A 10731-nucleotide genomic window follows, 5' to 3' on the forward strand; every position below is an offset into this window, starting at 1 on the left:
ACCTTGGATTGCTTTCTGTTCGTAGATCTAGGTTAAAACATAGAGGAGACTGAGCTTTTGCGATAGCAGGCCCCAAACTCTGGAATAGCCTACCAGTATCGATCCGATTGGTGTTATCCCTTACGAAAATTAACCATGGTTTTACTATAGTAAAACTGTAGTTAACTACGACCGTAGTAGCCATGGTATTTTGGCGGAAACCATGGTTTTTAAAAACCATGGTTTTGATACCATGGTTTTACTACAGTTATATTGTAGTAATACTATAGTAAAACGGTAGTTAAACTACGACCGTAGTAGCCGTGGTATTTTGGCGGAAACCATGGTTTTTAAAAACCATGGTTTTGATACCATGGTTTTACTACAGTTATATTGCAGTAATGCTACAGTTAAACCATAGTAACCATGACTGTAGTTTTCTCCAAAAACCATGGTTACTACAGTCATGGTTATGGTTTTACTGTAGCATTACCACAGTGTAGCCATGGTTTTACAAAATTCTTGAATTACATTTAAGCCATTTACTTACAACAAACATCTACAAAATAACAACAGAAAGAAGTTACCATTCTATGATACAGACTTTATTACAGAAATTACATAATCTGAAAACATATAGACTTGCATTTGTTCTCACATGTGACATAAAACAAACTACAAAGTTATACAAAATTATTGGTGATAAAGTGCAATGGTTAAATTCAGTTGCTAATTTACAAATAAAAAAATAGCAATTTGTTCCACTGTAATAATGATTTATATACAAATATAACACAAATAAACATGACTTAGAGCACCTTTAAATACACAGCATCTACCTCCTCTAAAAATGTCTATAACATGTAAACACGTGTTCAACACAAGCATGTTTGCAATTTATACTGTACATACATTAACAAGATGACATTACTTAATTACTTCATTACTTAAACATTACTAAAAGTTTAATGGAAAATTCTTACACTACTAAACAAATTCAGAAGAAATTAGCAGTTCTTTGAAGAATGTTTAAAATGATATCCACTCACAAGAGATGAAGACATGGAGTCTCCTCAAGGGGGATGAAAACTCTAGGTGAAGAAGTTTTTGTTCAATAACATGTGATCAGGGCTCTACACTTACTTTTTGAACAAGGAGCACTGGTGCGCCTAAATAAAAAAATTTAGGAGCACAGACAAATATTTGGGGGCACAGTCATTTTTGTTGTATAAGTTTATCATTATAGTTTTATTATTAGAATTATTCAACAATTAAATTTACAATGCTCATTGTAAGGTTAAGAACATCAGACCAAAACTTTCAAACAAAAGATTTTCATTTAATTCTATTTTATCGTCATGTAGATTTCATTTATCATTGTATGTAGGCCCTATGTAGGCCTATGTTTCACATTTTATCTGAAATGAAGATCATGTCTGAGTCACTTGGCCAAGCTTTGTAGCCTGGTCGTCTTGACCTCTTTCCAACAGACAGACAATTTTCAGCACATTTTGTAGGATCAAACAGTTCCAGGGAGGGCCCCTCTGTGCTGATTCGAATTAGTAGGGCCCTATAAAATCCGTTTTATTTTTTCCCAAATTCCGTTTTATTTTTTCCCAAATTCCGTTTTTTCCGTTTTAATTTTTGCAAATTCCGTTTTTTCCGTTTAAATTTTTGGGAATTCAGTTTTTTTTTTACCCTTTACTGTAATTTTAGTCGTAAAAAGAGTGTTTTTAATGTTAATGATTAAAATGTACACAAATAAAATAGGAATGACCCTAAATTTATTGAGGTAACAAACAAAATTCTCATTTTAAGAGATGTTAAATGTGGTTTGGTTTGTTTACATTAGTGAATGTATTAGGCTAACTAACATGAACCACGAGCAATACATTTGTTACTGTATTTATTCATCTTTGTTAATCTTAGTTAACCCTAACCCTGTATTTTTAATGTTACTTCACACAGTGCATTAAGCTAACTAATGTTAACAAATACAACTTTTCATTTAAATAATGTAGGCTACTAAATGGTGAAATTAACATTAATAAAGATTAATAAATGCTGTAGAAGTGCAGTTTATTAATAGTTAATGTTAACTGATCTAGTTAACTAGAGTTTAATAAATGGAACCTTATTGTAAAGTGTTACCGATTTTGTTATACACCGATTCAGTGTTGGACAGATCAGTTGTTTTAACCATTCATTAAAGTGAATCGGTTCAAAGGAGTCATTAGTTCGCGAATCGGACGTATCATTAGCAGACTTGTACGCGTTGTGTGATTATCCCGGCAGTTTTAGGACATCGCACAAGATTTGTCAACACAGAAAACATTTCATCATTGGATAGGTTGTGTTTAGTTTATTTAAAGTGTTTTTTATGTCAGCTGAATGAGCGGAACGCTTTTCAGAGAAGTAAAGGTAAAAACGTTTTTTTTTTTTTTTTTGCACAATTCACACACAGCGGTAGCCTAATTCAGGAAAAAAAATATCCGAATGCTCCACGTGAAACCTCGTTCTTCCGATCTTTTACCATTGTGTCAATTCTCAATTGATTTAGATTAATAAGCGCGCGAGGGAGTGAGAGAGAGCAAGACAGTTTGAAGACGCGCGCGCGACCGGGCCTCTCTCTCTGCTCGTTCTTTCAGTAATATGCGATTTTCCTCAGACATACGTTTTTCTCCCACACAAAAACAGAATTTTATTCCAAATATGTAAAATTCCGCGTTGACACTAGATTCCGCGTTAATTTGCCAATTCCGCGATTGCGGAAATTATAGGGCCCTAAAATAGTTCGTGTGTGGGCACTGTAGTTTTTTTTTTATGAGGCTACAGACTAGCTACTGAAGATTTAGGCCTAAATGACTGATCTCCCGGTAATATAGTGTCCTACTCTGCCCCTCCTCATGATGATGTATTTGCAGCTGTTTCTATAGAAAAATGCTGTGTCACTCGCACGAGTGCGCCCAAATATTTTTTCACGTTCGCACGCCGAAATAGTTACTCGCATGTGCGAGTGAAATGGGCGCACTGTAGAGCCCTGTGTGATGCAGCATCCATGCCAGTAGTTGTCAGTATGAAGTCTGTCATATAGGCCAGTAGGTTCCAGCTTTGGTTTGGTTCTGTCTTGACCTTCAGCCCAAATGGACACAGGAGCTAAAATGAGAAGAATACACACCACATTAACACACGGCTTGCTGGAATACTCAACTGTACTATTGAGTAGCCGAGTAATAATGTCCAAGTGCAATAATGTCCATTCAGCCAGTGTTTTCATAAATAACCCATAAATTATTAGGGCTCCAAAAGCCAAGCAGAAAGAATGTACATTATATGATCAGCTGACTGTATTTTCTTTTACTTATACTCTTGAAAGGTTAAACAGAACAAAAAGTACAAGTCTCATATATACATCATTTCACGAAAGAGAAAATGAGATGGAGAAAGTATTGGTTTGAGTAGAGACATCTGTAACCAACAAAGGGATAGAGCTCTAGACACTCAATTCAATCGTAAATGCATGATAACAGATAATCAAGAAAGGTTTTCTCTCACCCAAAGCTATTGTATTGTTTCAACCTGGAAAACAGTGCATGAGTCACGTGGACCTATTTTATGGTGATTTTCCATTCCTTTTACAGTTTAAAAAAATATCTGTTAAATTTCACTACATGGAAAGAACAAATCAGAACATTATTCCAAATAGGGGTGGGCGATATGCCAAAAATATCATATCACAATTTTTTTTTCAGGAAAATCACGATTCACAATTTTATCACGATTCTTTTTTAAGTTGGTTCTACTATTTTGTGACTGAGCATTACAGCCAAACTAAACAAATGTCCATATTTTAAAAACAAAGCCTTAGGTAACAAAATATAAAATAAAAAAGAATGGCAGACAGGGGCGAAGATAAAAAAAATTGTCATTATTTTCTTTGTTATTAAATATTAAGATCAAAGATACACATTACACATACACAACTTAATATACAAATTTAATAAACAGTGCTTTATGTTTTCAGCTACAGTAGGTGTATTTTACAGTAGCATTGAAGAAAGTAATTAAATGAACAAATATGAAAATAAAACAAAACATAGACTTCACTGTATAAATTAGGGCTGAACGATATTCTGTTTTAACATCGACATCGCGATGTGCGAATGAGCGATAGTCACATCGCCGGAACATGCGATGTGAAGGGTAACGTTACGTTAGTAGCACCCATAGTGTAAGAGAACGGTAGCACCAGGGTAGCACACAGTAAACACAAGTTTGTTGTATGGCTTTTTGCTGGGGTGACATACGCGTTCCGCGTGCCTGCACAGTGAGGATCTGACAGGAACGCGCTCACCGCTCACAGCCAACATTCACTGGCAATCCTATAGCTAAAAATGCGCGACGAAGAGGATCCGCCGCAAAAAAGTCAAAAACAGCTATTTGGGACTAGACTATTTCGTCTACAAAAAGGAGGATGTTGACCAAAAAGAGGTAGGCTACTTTGCTGGAGTGGTATAAAGTTGTGGATGGTTGTCTTTTAAAAAAAAGTTGTTTCGTGTTCGCATTTATGAGGAAAAAAACAATGTTACGTGACATTACGGACTCGTCACGCGGCCGTTATGAAAGCGGCACTAAAAGACTGCTTTAAAACTTTCACAGAGACCTCAAACAGAAAGCACAAAGCCTTTCTTTAAAACGAATTTCGTTTTGTATTAATTGTATCTTAATTTTAATCAGTATTTCATTATCCAATTTCCTGGATTTAATAAATAGCCTAAAAATTAAATATAGCAGCCAGCGCCTGAACTGGAGATTAAGCTATCATCCATGAACCGAAACTCAGCATAAAAGGTAGCCTACTCGCCTCACACACCGAAAAATAACAATAATAATAAAAAAAATAGAAATATAACTATTATCTACAGAAGAACCATTAAAAAAAAAAAAATAATAATCTGTATGAAAAGTGCATTTCTCCGCGAAGATTCATCTTTACAGAAAACACTTGTTTATTAATAAACAATTAAAATGTTTCATTATAATATTTTACATACTATTAATCATTACTTTTGCTGGTTCTAGGTGCCGCTTACATGAACGCGTCACTGAATCAGCACAGAAAACATAATTTTTCGGGTCCTATACCTGAAGAACGTTAGGTCCTGTGTAGAACGTTCACCGAATTCTGAGAGAAATATGTTTCTGGAATAAAATATTAAGTGGCCTTTTTGTCACTTGTAATGAAGCTTGCTTATTAGTGAAATTATTAATAACATGGAATGGTAATTATTGACTTTAGCCTGGATTGATGGCTCGCAATATCGCGATATATATCGTTGGGAAAAAAATATCGCAATGTAATTTTTTTTCCAATATCGTGCAGCCCTAGTATAAATTATACATTTATACTTATTAAAGCTTCTATTAAAAGTTATCAGTCAAGAGCAGTGAGTGATTTTCTCATTGCATTTTGTTGTTTTATTAGTTTGCGTTCACTTTAGACATAACCGACTTTGTTTATGTAAACCTTGTGTGTATTTGACAGTATTAGCACAATAAGACTCGAAAGATAACTTAGTCCAGTATCCAGGCGCTGGTAGACAGGCTTTTAGTGCATGTGAGCTTCACGTGTAGGCGCTGAGAAACGCACACGTTAGAACAGCGCATCAGCACGCGGATTAAATGTTTAAAGGACAATTCCGGTATTTAACACTTTGAGTCTATTTTGTAGTTTGTTTTGGATGAACAAGAGTGGTGGACAAAGAAATTTTGACAATACCGTGTTAAATACCGGAATTGTCCTTTAACTGACAAGGCATTAAAGTACATGCAAATTATGAACTTTTGTGAACTGCAGTGTCCCGTTCCGCTGCGTTAACATTTTATGTGAATATACGTCGCGTTGTTCAGTATGTTTGGACAGAGGCGCCAGAACATCGTCATATCGCACACCCCTACTTACAAAGTTCATGTTTTGTGTTCCACAGAGTAGATGACGACAGATATAAAATATTTTTGGGTAAGTTACTTATTCCTTTAATGTTTATCATATTTTGTTATACTGACATTTGTTAGACAACAATTAATTGGTTTGTAAATGTACTTACCACTAATACACTCGAATTGCCAATAGAACTCGCTTTCTTCCAGTCCAAGAATTCTTTTTTTCATGTTGGTATAGATTGGACAGTTTTTTTGGGGCAAACTGGGGACAAAAAAAAAAAAAAAGATTTGAGAAAAAATTGAGATATACAGTACATACCATATAATCATTATATGTTTATTAATGGTATTCACTATGACTTCACTATTTACCTGGCAAACAGCTGATGGTTTCACACTCTCTCGTCTGTTTTAAAGAAGATGATAAATAGAAATGACATTTTTGACAGTCACAAATTGTCCAATGTCATTAAATATAATGCTTAAGACCTGTGCATGGATAGACAATTCTGTGTGGATGTCAAAATATATTAACAATACGGAACAAGATTTTAGATTCAAATTCAATTTGAATTGGTTATAGATCTGCCAGGTTCTCACAGCAGCCAATCACAGCGCACTCCCTCTCCCACTTCGGTTCAGCTTCGTTCAGGAACACAAATGAAGATATTTTTAATGAAATTCTGAGGGCTTTCTGTCTCTCCATTGGGAGCAAACACATTCAAGGCCCAGAACGATAGGAAAGGCATCATTGAAGTAATCCATGTGACTCCAGTGGTTTAACCGATTTTATGAAGCGATGCCGGTGCTTTGCTTGTTTTTGCAAAAAAATAAAAAATACTGACCTGCAATCCAGTATGAGGAGCACTGCGACATATGTGAATTGTGTTGACTCAAGACCGGAAGTTGTTCCGTGAATGTGCTTTAGATAATATTATTTTGTAAATATAGAGGTAAATTATGCTGGGTTTTTTTTTGCACAAAACAAAGCACTTGCATCGCTTCATTAAATTGAGGTTAAACCACTGGAGTCACATGGATTACCTCAATGGTGTCTTTACTACCTTTCTGGGGCTTGAATGTATTAGTTGCGTAGGCTACCAATGGAGGAACAGAAAGCTCTTGGAGTTCATTAAAAATATCTTCATTTGTGATCTGAAGATAAACGAAGGTCTTACGGGTTTGGAACGACATGAGGGTGAGTAATTGATGACAGAATTTTTTTTTTTACAATTTTTAGCTGAACTATACCTTTAAGTAATCCTGGAAACACCTTAATTCAACCACAGCATGCACTCGGTCCATTTTCTGGAATGACTGAAATGCAGATAAGAAAACAACAGTTTCACAAAAAAGCACAGCAGTTTTAAAAAGCTTCATATAAAGTACCCAGAAAAGTTAAATGTTAGCTGCAGCCCTATTTTACAGCGCAAATCTTCTCCATAATGTGCACTTTTATGATAGAAGCTTGTTCCCACATTTGAGAAACTGTTTACACAAAAATACTGCTTTAACTTTAATTTGTCATGCACTCTTGAATGTGCAAAGTAGAGCTAGGGCTACTGTATGATGAAAGGCAAGATGTTCACTAAAAATAAGATGAAGAAGTCACATGGACAATATTTTTGATACTTTCAGAATTTAAATTAAGTAAATAAAGTGATAGTTCACCTCCAAATGGAAATTCTGTCATTAATTACTCACCCTCATGTAGTTCCAAACCTTTAAGACTTTCGTTAATCTTAGGAACACAAATGAAGATCTTAATGAAATCTGAGAGCTTTCTGATCCCCCATAGACAGCTAAGCAACTACCTCTTTAACGCTTTAAAAAGTTAAAGTGACTGTAAAACTAATCCATATAAATTGAATGGTTTAGTCTAAATTTTGTGAAGACACAATCGCTTCCTTTATGATGAACAGGTTGACACTGTCACCATTCATGTTAAATACCCTTAAACGTTAAAAGGATGACAAGACAAATATTTAGCTTTCCTTGGACACGGCAACCTTTTCACGAATATATATACGACTTGACCTCAAAAACAGACACAGGTCATCGCACGCACTCAGTCGATCACTCTCATTCACTGTCTGTTTAGGCTTAAGTGCAAATCAGCGAAGCCTCTATACAAACCACCATGATAAAAACAGTCTTGTTATCATTATTAACTTATTTTACATTCAATACACATGCACGAAGTTCAAAACTAGAAGGGTATAGCCTTTTGAAAAAAGAAAACACGCGAATATCACGGTTGCTGCGGTTACTTACATTCCTCTGCGGTTGGCTTGTCAGTAGCGCGGTACTGCGATATTGCGGTTATCGCCACAACAGATTTAATTTAGTCTTTTCTTCACACTTAAACAATGATTGGCGAACATAAACAGAAGCTCAACCGAACATGCTTGACACGTGAGAGCAAACCTCTCTCAAACGTGCTGCGCAACACACGAGAATGAACCTCGTTTGTTCTTGCATGTCAAGTAAACATGCTTGAGCTTCTGTTTACCGTAACTGAATTTATGAATGTTTATATGTGAATAAAAGCCTAAATTCAACCTGTTCATCATAAAGGAAGCGATCATGTCATCATATGGATTAGCATACAATCACTTTAACTTTTTAAAGCGTTAAAGTGGTAGTTGCTTAGCTGTCTATGGGGGTCAGAAAGCTCTCAGATTTCATTATTTAGATCTTCATTTGAGTTCCTAAGATGAACAAAAGTCTTACAAGTTTGGAACGACATGAGGGTGAATAATTAATGGCAGAATTTAAATTTTTGGGTGAATTAACCCTTTAACATGTTCAAGTTAAAATTGTAGCAAAATGATCATTTAAATGCTATTTTTTCTTAATAGCACTTACACTCACAGTTAAGACACTTACGATTGCATTTTTATAAATACCCGCAATGAACGTAGCAAAATTCAATGTGGATTTAAAAAAAGGATTCCGAGCCAATCACATCCCCGCACCGCCCTGTCAATCACTGCATCAAGTGCCTTAAACTTTGAGTGTAAATGCTAGGAAACATAACTTAAATTATCATTTTGTTACAATATTTACTTGAACATGTTAAACATCTAATTTCTGTAATAAATAATAATTGTAATTTTAAAAACATATAAACGTTCAAATGTATGTTCAAATTATATGTTAAAGCTAGTGTAGTAATCCCAGCAGGCACTTTATCAAGATTGACATCACTCTGTCATTATGGCAAACAAACTCTTAGGACTAAAAATTCAACCTCACCAGAAAAAAGAATATCATAAGATTAAAGGGATACTCCACTTTTTTTTGGAAATAGGCTAATTTTACAACTCCCCCAGAGTTACACAGTTGAGTTTTACAGTTTTCGAATCCATTCAGCCGATCTCCGGGTCTGGCAGTACCACTTTTAGCATAGCTTAGCATAGATCATTGAATCGGACAAGACCATTAGCATCTCTCTTAAAAAAATGAACAAATAATATTTGTAATATTTCCAAAAAAAGTGGAGTATCCCTTTAAGAAACTCAAATAACTCATTGTACTGATACTTGCCTCACAGCTGAGGATGCAGGAAGACTTCCAGATGTGTGATGATCAGTGAGACCAGCACTGGTAGTTTACCCCATCATCTTCATGATCTAAAAATCAAAAACACATTTGCTGAGTTTCAACAAAGTTCTCTGTTAAAATGAATGACCTGTATATGACTTAGAGATCGAGTGATCAACTATTTTATCTGTGCACTGTTCAGTGGTGTTCAGTCACGTTCAACTGCATACAGTATTGTGGACTAATGTAAAGTACACCAGCATGGAACCTCTGGTTAAGCATTCATTTACAATAATTACCTATTAAATGTGTACTCACGACACAGAAACTCAATTGCTTTAAAATATATTTGCAGACGGTTAATATCACCGACTCGATTCGTACCAACACAATTTACACTCGTTATTGTCATGTTAAAGGTGCTATATGTAACTTTTTTTATAAAATGAATCCTTTTTTTATTGCCCGTCTGTGAAGGGGTTGTAATCACACTACAATGATCCACTTTTCGTGTTTTGCTATTACCTCTGAAGGCCAGTATTACTATTTTTATGTGAAGTCTCCGGGTCGGATTTACTGCGAAATCCACCGGATGTGACGTGCATGCGCGCTCCCGAGCCTCTCCCATACAGTCTATTGCGACGCATAGTTGCGACGGCACTGCAGCTAACGACATGGAGTCTGTTAACATCAGAAAACGACCTGCCTCCAGCACAACACAGACTCCAACACAAACTCCAAAAAAATATAAAAAACAAAAACATTTTTTATCTGCTGAAGCTCGTCAGGCCAAACGTCAATCTGATCGACTCAGGACGAAAACACGGATCAACATTGGCAGAGCGTTTGAATTATGGAGAGACCTCCGCTTTGTTTTAGGTATAAAAACAGACCCTGAGTTGGCTTTCATCCTTTTGGACAGGTAAGCTAACAATACTTCAAAGCATGTAAAATATATTGTGATTTTGTGCTTTAGTTGGCTCAAGTTAGACATCATTAGTTCGTCAGCTAACGCCGACCATTTGCTAACGTTATCTGATGTGAAATACTACAGTTGTAACTTTATTGCTTTTCACATTACATCACCAGCTAAGTGTTGGTTCTGCAAGAAAATATGACTTGGTACAAAACAACTGTTTCGTAACGTTAGGTTAGATTTATTGTCGTTATACCGATAGATATTCATGCACACACTTGCACTTGTATTTTTTTTCCAGCTATCATAACAGTACAAACACAGCAAGTCAGGGCCCAACTACATCA

The 10731-nt window shown here is 35.6% G+C and overlaps 1 long non-coding RNA gene across 1 annotated transcript; it reads right to left on the reverse strand.

The window, feature by feature from the left end:
* Positions 1-3084: 3084 nt before the first annotated feature.
* Positions 3085-9559, reverse strand: LOC311306506. Its single transcript, XR_014630171.1, has 5 exons — positions 9472-9559; positions 7174-7239; positions 6295-6328; positions 6087-6184; positions 3085-3135 (listed from the first exon to the last, which is right to left on the reverse strand). It is a non-coding gene; the product is annotated as an uncharacterized lncRNA (long non-coding RNA).
* Between the last annotated feature and the right edge of the window lie 1172 nt (positions 9560-10731).

This window comes from Rutilus rutilus (genome assembly GCF_951802725.1).
Source record: "Rutilus rutilus genome assembly, chromosome: 16".
NCBI classification, from domain to species: Eukaryota; Metazoa; Chordata; class Actinopteri; order Cypriniformes; family Leuciscidae; genus Rutilus; species Rutilus rutilus.